Here is a 7417-nt window from a genome sequence, read left to right on the forward strand (position 1 = left end):
TGTGTCCCCCCCAAGTACAGTTCATGTCTCTGTACCTTAGTACAGGCATTTCCTTCCACTAGGAATGTCCTTCCCCCTGCTCTCTGCCTAAGAATACCTATTCACACTTCAGTACATCAGTCAAACGTGGAGTTGGTGGTTACCGTGTCTTTCCAGACTCTGTAGTGTACTACTCTTGTAGTACAGAGTACAGGGGCAAGGACTATAGATTTATCTCTGGGTCCCATGCCAAGCATAGGGCCTGGCACAGAGTAGGCATGAGTAAAAGCAGAAGGGAAGGGACGTACGTTCTTCCTTCTGAGAGGCCACCTCCCTCCCTTTACCCCTACTCCATTGCTATCTACCTATCCCCAACAGTTTCCTCCCAGATCTGGTCTCTACTATCCAAAAATAATATTCATAGTTATAATAATCATTACTACCATTTATTGAGTGCTCACCATGTAACTCATTTTTGTTTAAAGAAGTCACTCCAGAGAATATTTATTTATACAGAATCTCACTATATCACCCTCAGTAGAGTGCCACAGTGTCACAGCTCACAGCAACCTCCAACTCTTGGGCTTAAGCGATGCTCTTGCCTCAGCCTCCCAAATAGCCGGGACTACAGGCACCTGCCGCAACACCCAGCTATTTTTTTGTTACAGTTGTCATTGGTGTTTTAGCTGGCCTAGGCAGAGTTTGAACCCACCAGCCTCGGTGTATGTGGCCAGCACCCTACCTACTGAACTACTAGCACCGCCCTAACTCATTATTTAATCCTCATGAAAACCCTAAGGATTCAGGTAGGTTCGTTAATTATCCTCATTTTATAGGTAAGAAAACTGAGGCTCCACGAGGTTAAATCTCTTGCCTAAGGACATACAACTCATAAGCAATACATACAGGATCCAAAGCCAGCTCTGTCTCATCCTCAGGCACTATGCTATCCCTATCCAGCCTTCTCCTGCTTTCTATTATCTTCCCTCTTTGAAACTCTTAGAGTAGGGGATGCAGTAGGTGTGGGGGTGTTGGATGAATTTATTCACCCCCCACAAATACCCCACTAGCTCCCACCAACCCTGTGCTCAGCATTAGAGATGGACAGAGAGAACTCAGATGTAACAGAGAGAACTCCTCCTTGGAGGAGATAAGAGCATTTCACACTAAGAATGTGGGCTTTAGGTTGGGTGCCCATAGCTCAGTGGTTAGGGCACAGGCCACATGCATCGGGGCTGATGGGTTCAAAACTGGCCTGGGCCTACTAAAACAAACAAACAATAGCCAGGCATTGTAGCAGGCACCTATAGTCCCAGCTACTAGGGAGGCTGAAGCAAGAGAATCCCTTGAGCCCAAGAGTTTGAGGTTACTATGAGCTATGACACCATAGCACTCTACCAAGCACAAAAAAGTAAGACACTGTCTCAAGAAAAAAAAAAAAGAATTTGGGCTTTGGAGTCAGCAGACTTGGATCTGGACCCCACTCCTAACTAATCACGGGTGCTGGTAACCCACTTGATTTATCCAGTTCAAGGGCAGTTCTTTCATCCTCAAAGTGGGGATGATAATGCCTACCTCAGAGACTCACTGGGAATACATGCAATAACATGTCTGAAGTAGCATATACACTAGTCTGAGAAAGAGCATGACCCCATCTCCACAAAAAATAAGAAAATGAGTCTGGTGTGGTGGCATGCACCTGTAGTCTCAGCTACTCAGGTAGCTGAGGCAGGAGGATCACTCCAGCCTAGGAATCTGAGGTTACAATGAACTATGATGATGCCACTGCACTCTAGCCCCGAAGACAGAGCAAGACCCTGTCTTAGTCAATCAATCAATCAATCAGTAACAGTAGCATATAATAATCAGCCCCACATATAAGAAACAACTGCTAAATGGCACTAATACACATGATGACTAGAGCCTCTCGGGATCTGTAGGCCACAGTAAGGTCTAATTTTCCAGGGCCATCCCTGGAACCTCCCCCACCAGAGCTAAACAGTAATACTGATAATAAAGCCTAATCTGCCCGTTTTCTAATTAAACGGTTCTTCAAGGGAAGTGTCCTTTATTAATTCTCTTTCACAGATGAGGCAACTGAGACAGAGAAGGTTTGTACTGAACCAAGTCACATGGCTAAGGGGAGACTGAGCCGCCACCTCCACTCAGCAGTTTCACACTGGGCAGAGCCCAGCCCTCATCCCAGAGCCCTGGCCCACCTGCAGGAAGTTCAGGGGCTCCTGATTTCCAGATTCTAGTTCAAGCTGGGTGGGAAGTTAAAAGTGGGAGGAAGGATCCCAAAAGAGGGATACTTAGTCCCCTCTCAGGATAAGCCCAGGGTGGGGAAGAAACCAACAATTACCGAATGGGCCCCTGTGCTGGGCACTTCTCATTGGCTCCCTTTCATATCCATGTGGGGAAAGGGTTGTGACATATTATGCTACAGATGAGATCTCTAAGACTCAGAGAAGTTCATGACCTATCCAGGGTCACATAGCCAGGAAAGTGGCAGTACGGAGGGCAGAGTCTCTCCTCTCCCTGCCTTCAGCCCCACACCCTCCCAGCCAGCTTCTTTTCTGATGAAAATAGAGGCCCTGCCACTCCCTTCCCAGGAAGCCCAGTTGCCTAGGCCTCTCTCTGCTGATTGATGCCTGCTTGATACTTGGCCCGTCACTCAGTTCAGAGGACCCAGAGCTCATTTTAACAGAGCCCTGGCCCCCAAGGAATTCATAGTCTAGTGAACTCATGTTCAGTGAACCCCTACTATGCTGGATGCTTCATATCCATTAGCCATTTAATACAACACAAAGCACATTGAGAGGTGCACAGTAGATGCTCAATAAATGCCGTCATTTGGAAATATTCATTGAGCACCTTCTAGGTGCTGCTATATCCTAAATGCTGAAGATACAGTAGTGAATAGATGAACAAAAATCCCTGCCCTCAGGAGCTTCCATGAATAAAAGAACAAATAGTCTTGTGTCTCACGGGTATTAATATTCTCATTTTACCAATGTGAAACTGAGACGCAAAGAGCCACTCAACTGCAAATGGCAGAATAAGGATTCTATTCCAGCCCACTCTGCCCCAAAGACTTTTGCATTGTATCATGTAACCAAAAAATTGTGCTAGGTTCCTAACTTCAAACCAGTGCCCTCTCTCAGCACTTCCACGACCAGTTCTGGGCCTCCCTTTATGCCTCCCAGGGGCCTCAGAGACGCAGGACATAAAATAGAATCAGCTCATGTGGCAGTCATTAAGTCAAACCAGTACTCACCCAAGAACAGCCGTTGGGGTCAGGTAGCAGGTCAGGAAGAGGCCATGGAGCCATCGCCGCGGAAGCACATGAAAGCAAAGGATAGCAGTGAGACACAGAGCACAACCAACAAACAAGCTCCTTAGGGCCCCCTCTTCAGCCAGGGCCTGGGTCAGCAGGGACTCCTACCCCTCCTTTGCCTCTGGGACAAGCACCCTCCTAGTCAGTTACAATCTGATAATCCACCCTGAGCTCATCAGGACTCTCAGTGCCCCTCCTCCAATAGAGGCAGCAGGGTCCCTATGGGACAAACATTAACTAAGCAGCTATTGCGTGCCAGGGGTTGGGGATACAAATTGAAAAAGACAGATGTGTTCCCTGACCTAATGGAGCCTACAGTGCAGTGAAGAGGCAATTGTGTAAATAAATAATTACTGAATTACAACTGTGATGAGTGCTTCAAGGAGACTTAAGAACTTGGGCAGATCCAGACGCTACCATTTACAGCTCTACCGTTTATGACATTGGGACCATTTTTAAACTTCTTTATGTCTCATTTATCTCTCTGTAAAATGGGGACAGTATTAGTATCCAACCCACAGGGTTGGCATGAGGATTACATGAATTAATATAGGTAAAACATGTAGAACAATGCTTGGCACACAGGGAACTGTGTTAGCTACTATTATTACAGGGGGCTCTAGGCATGAGTTCTAGGGACCTTGCATGGGTGAGGCCACCACCTACTTGCCAGAGTTGCTGTAGGGATTAATGGAACAATGAGATGAAGTTGAACACAATGCCTGGTACATGGTAACTATTCAGTAGATGGTGGAGTTATTCCTAGGGCTGTTCTCCAGCACAGCCCCATGGCCAAGCATCTCAACAAGGGGCAGTCAGAAGTGCCCCCCCATCCCAAACACACACTCGGCTTTGGACTGAGAGATAATCAGCAGCAGCCACATTCTCACCTGATCCTATAGAAGGGCATGGAGTTGCCTTTAACCATCACAGTAATCCAGGAAGTAGATAAAGGAGAAATTATCACTAGTCCCATTTTACAGATGAAGACAGTGAGATAAAGAGACTCCTCTATATGTGTCCTTGGATGTGGCACTTCATGTCTCCAAGCCTAGTTAAGTGGCCAAACCAGAATTCTAGCTCCCATCTGCCTGGATTTTGTTCTCCAGGTTTTCCCTTGCTTTCTTCCTTAGGCCTCTGGGTCTGGGCAGCACTACTGTGCAGCCCCAGACAAGCCTTTGAACCTCTCCAACCTCAGTCCTTTCATCTAAAATAGTTGTTGTCCAACAGCTAGCCTAGGAGCCGAACTGTTCCTGACCCAGGCTCTTCCACCACAGACTCAATTGCTACCACCCCAACCCCTTCAATAACCCTTTACCTTATCACTCACCTTAGCCCCTGACCCATGGATCAAGGAATGTCTGTGTTCATTTAAACCCACGTTTTCCAGATGGGGAACTCTGGCCAATACCCAAAGTTGCCTTGCAGTGCCCAGCTCTTGCACCTGGGCAATAGTTGGGTGGGGCTGGCCTTCTAGGGAAACCCTTGGTGTTCCCTGACCTGCAATTTGCTCCCTCTATCCCTTTCCCCTTATGCTGGGCCCAGGGAACACCCAGCATGGGTGGCACGGCTATTCCTCAGTTAACTGGACCTGAACATACCAGAGCTCAGAGAGCAAGGATCAGGCAGTTCCACAGGTTAAGGGCTGAAGAATGTGGGTACCTGGCTCGGTGCTTATAGCTCAGTGGTTAGGATGCCGGCCACATACACCAGGGCTGGCAGGTTCGAACCTGGCCCAAGCCAGATAAACAACAATGACAACTACAACAAAAAAAATAGTCAGGCATTGTGGTGGGCGCCTGTAGTCCCAGCTACTTGGGAAACTGAGGTAAGAGAATCACTTAAGTCCAAGAGTACGGGGTTGCTGTGAGCTGTGACACCACGGCACTCTACCAGGGGTGACATAGTGAGACTCTGTCTCAAAAAGAAAAGAACAAAACAAAACAATGTGGGTATCTCAGTACCCATAGGGTGAAGGCCCCCCTCCCTTAGTCAAGTCTGGGCTTTGAATTTGGACCTAAGTTGAAATCCCAGCTCAGCTACTTCCTAGCTGTGTGATTTTGGTCAAGTCTATTCATCTCCCTAAATACCTATGAAACTGGGATAATACTTCCCTCATGAGATTAGAAGGATTAAATGAGTTAGTACTGCATATTAAAGGCTTAGAACAGAATGCTGTGTACAGTAAATGCTTAAGAGAGGCTCTAATTATGATTATAGAATAGAGGCCAAGAACAGAACTTGTGGCCCTATCACACTCAACCTTGATCTTGCCCCATGGGGTGAGGATAGGGATAGACAAAGTCTCAAAGCAGGTACTGAGGCTATAGCCATGGGTGCTGGAAGACCTGTAGAGATTCTAGGGTAGAGGTTCTTAATCTGTGGGTCACGACCCACAGGAACTGTATTAAAGTGCTGTGGCACTAGGAAGGTTGAGAACCACTGCTCTAGGGTCATCTCCCCTACCCGGTTCACAGAAAGTTACATTGAGACCTAGGGAGAAAAGTGACTGGCCCAGATTATAATTGGAGTAGAATCCTTCCCCTTCAAAAAACATTAGAGTCTTAGGCCCTGGGGAAGTTATGAAGCCCCTCCCCAGACCCACTGTGCAACCCTCAAACAAATCTTGGGCCACCACAACCTCTATGGTGAGCCCTTTGTGAATATCCCATTTAGTTTTGTGATTGGAAACATATATATATGGCACACAGTAGGTACGCAAGGCTTAGGGAATAACCCAGTGAAGTTCATCTCTGGTTCTACACCTCTGCTCAGACTTCCTCTCCAGGGGTCTCTGCTTGCATCTCTCCTCTTCTCTCTGACCCCAGCCTCTGTGTCACCCAGCAGCCCAGGTCCAATCAGCTGAGCCTGGCTCTAGCCAGCAGAGCTCTGGGCCTCCGTGGGGCCTGCATAGCGTCAGCATCTTCCCAGCCAGACTGGGATGTTCCTGCCCAGGACAGCCAGCCAGGCTCCTGGCCAGGGTCCACTCTGCAGACAGGGTACTGGCCTAGCCCTGCCAGGGTTCCACCCCTACTGGTCTTGGGAGTGGAGCAGCCTAAGAGCCCTGGGAGCTTCTTTTGGCTCCTGGGGCCTATAAGAGGGAGGCCAGCCTGGACTAGGTAGTACAGGAGTGGGCCAATCAGGAGACAGCCATGTGTGGGCTTTTTTGCCTCAATGAGTGTCACCCACACACCCAGACACTCCACCCATGTGCCATGTTGCTGGGACCTGGCAGACCCTGTCTGACTTTCCAGTATGCACAGGGGAAACCTCAGGGCTTCCCCCACTCCATTCCTTTCTTAACCGCCCCCCCCCCCCCACTGGCCTGCTCTCAGACTAGTTCCTCTTGTCACAGCATACTTATTGCTTCACTTGATTCCACTAATATAAACTCTGGATTATTGACCAAGAGGAACCAGGGGCTTCCTTGCTATGTAGCAAGGAAGTGGCAGGGTCAGGATTCAAATCCCCTGCATGCAAAGCCTGCAGGGCACTGGATATCCCCTTCCCTGCTTCCTCTCTGCTCCCTACAGTCTGGCTCCCTTTCTCCTTAAATCTTCTACTTTCTTCTGCAAAGTCTCCCTTCCCCCACTTCCAGTCAGAATTAATAACTCCCACCTCACTCCTGCTATAACACCTTATTTACAGCTATTTCTGAGGTGTCTCTCTCTCTTGACACTCAGAAGGGCCTTCAAGACAGGGAGTGACTCCAGTAAGTGCTCCTAGACCTGACAGTCTGTCACTTCTATCTTCACCTCCCCCTCTTCCACATGTAAAAGTCTCTTTGGCCTCCTCCTGCTGATCCCCTCCGCACCCCTGCCTCCTGCCAAGACCATCCTCTAGGCCTATAACTGGGATGGAGGTCGGGGGCTTACTGTGCCAGTGCTCTGGCCCCTCCTCCTCCCTTCAATAGCTGCAGACCTGACCCTGAGGTGACACCAGGCAGCTCTCACAGGGACTTCCAGTTGCCCGAAGCCCAGCCCCAACCAGTGTCTCTCTAAGCCTCTTCCTTCTAGAGAAAAAGGCTCCAGGGGCGGAAAAGGGGTGGCTTTTTGCCCCAGTCCAGGAATTTGAGGGGTTACATTCAGCCACTCCTTCCCA

General features: G+C 48.7%; 1 protein-coding gene across 3 annotated transcripts in view; it reads right to left on the bottom strand.

Annotated features, from left to right (window-relative positions):
• Nucleotides 1-7417, bottom strand: part of EPB41 (erythrocyte membrane protein band 4.1) — a 226289-nt gene that overhangs the window by 217789 nt on the left and 1083 nt on the right. The window contains exon 1 of one of the 3 annotated variants that reach the window (XM_023507453.1): nt 3257-4996. The exons of 1 other annotated variant lie outside the window; for it this stretch is intronic. The gene's annotated coding sequence lies outside the window, so the exon portion shown is untranslated. Of the gene's footprint in view, nt 1-3256; nt 4997-7417 lie in introns of those variants that run through there. One more of the 3 variants, XM_023507445.1, reaches the window with a different exon arrangement.

This window comes from Otolemur garnettii, unplaced genomic scaffold (assembly GCF_000181295.1).
Source record: "Otolemur garnettii isolate 467f Iridium unplaced genomic scaffold, OtoGar3 scaffold00184, whole genome shotgun sequence".
Classification (NCBI taxonomy): domain Eukaryota; kingdom Metazoa; phylum Chordata; class Mammalia; order Primates; family Galagidae; genus Otolemur; species Otolemur garnettii.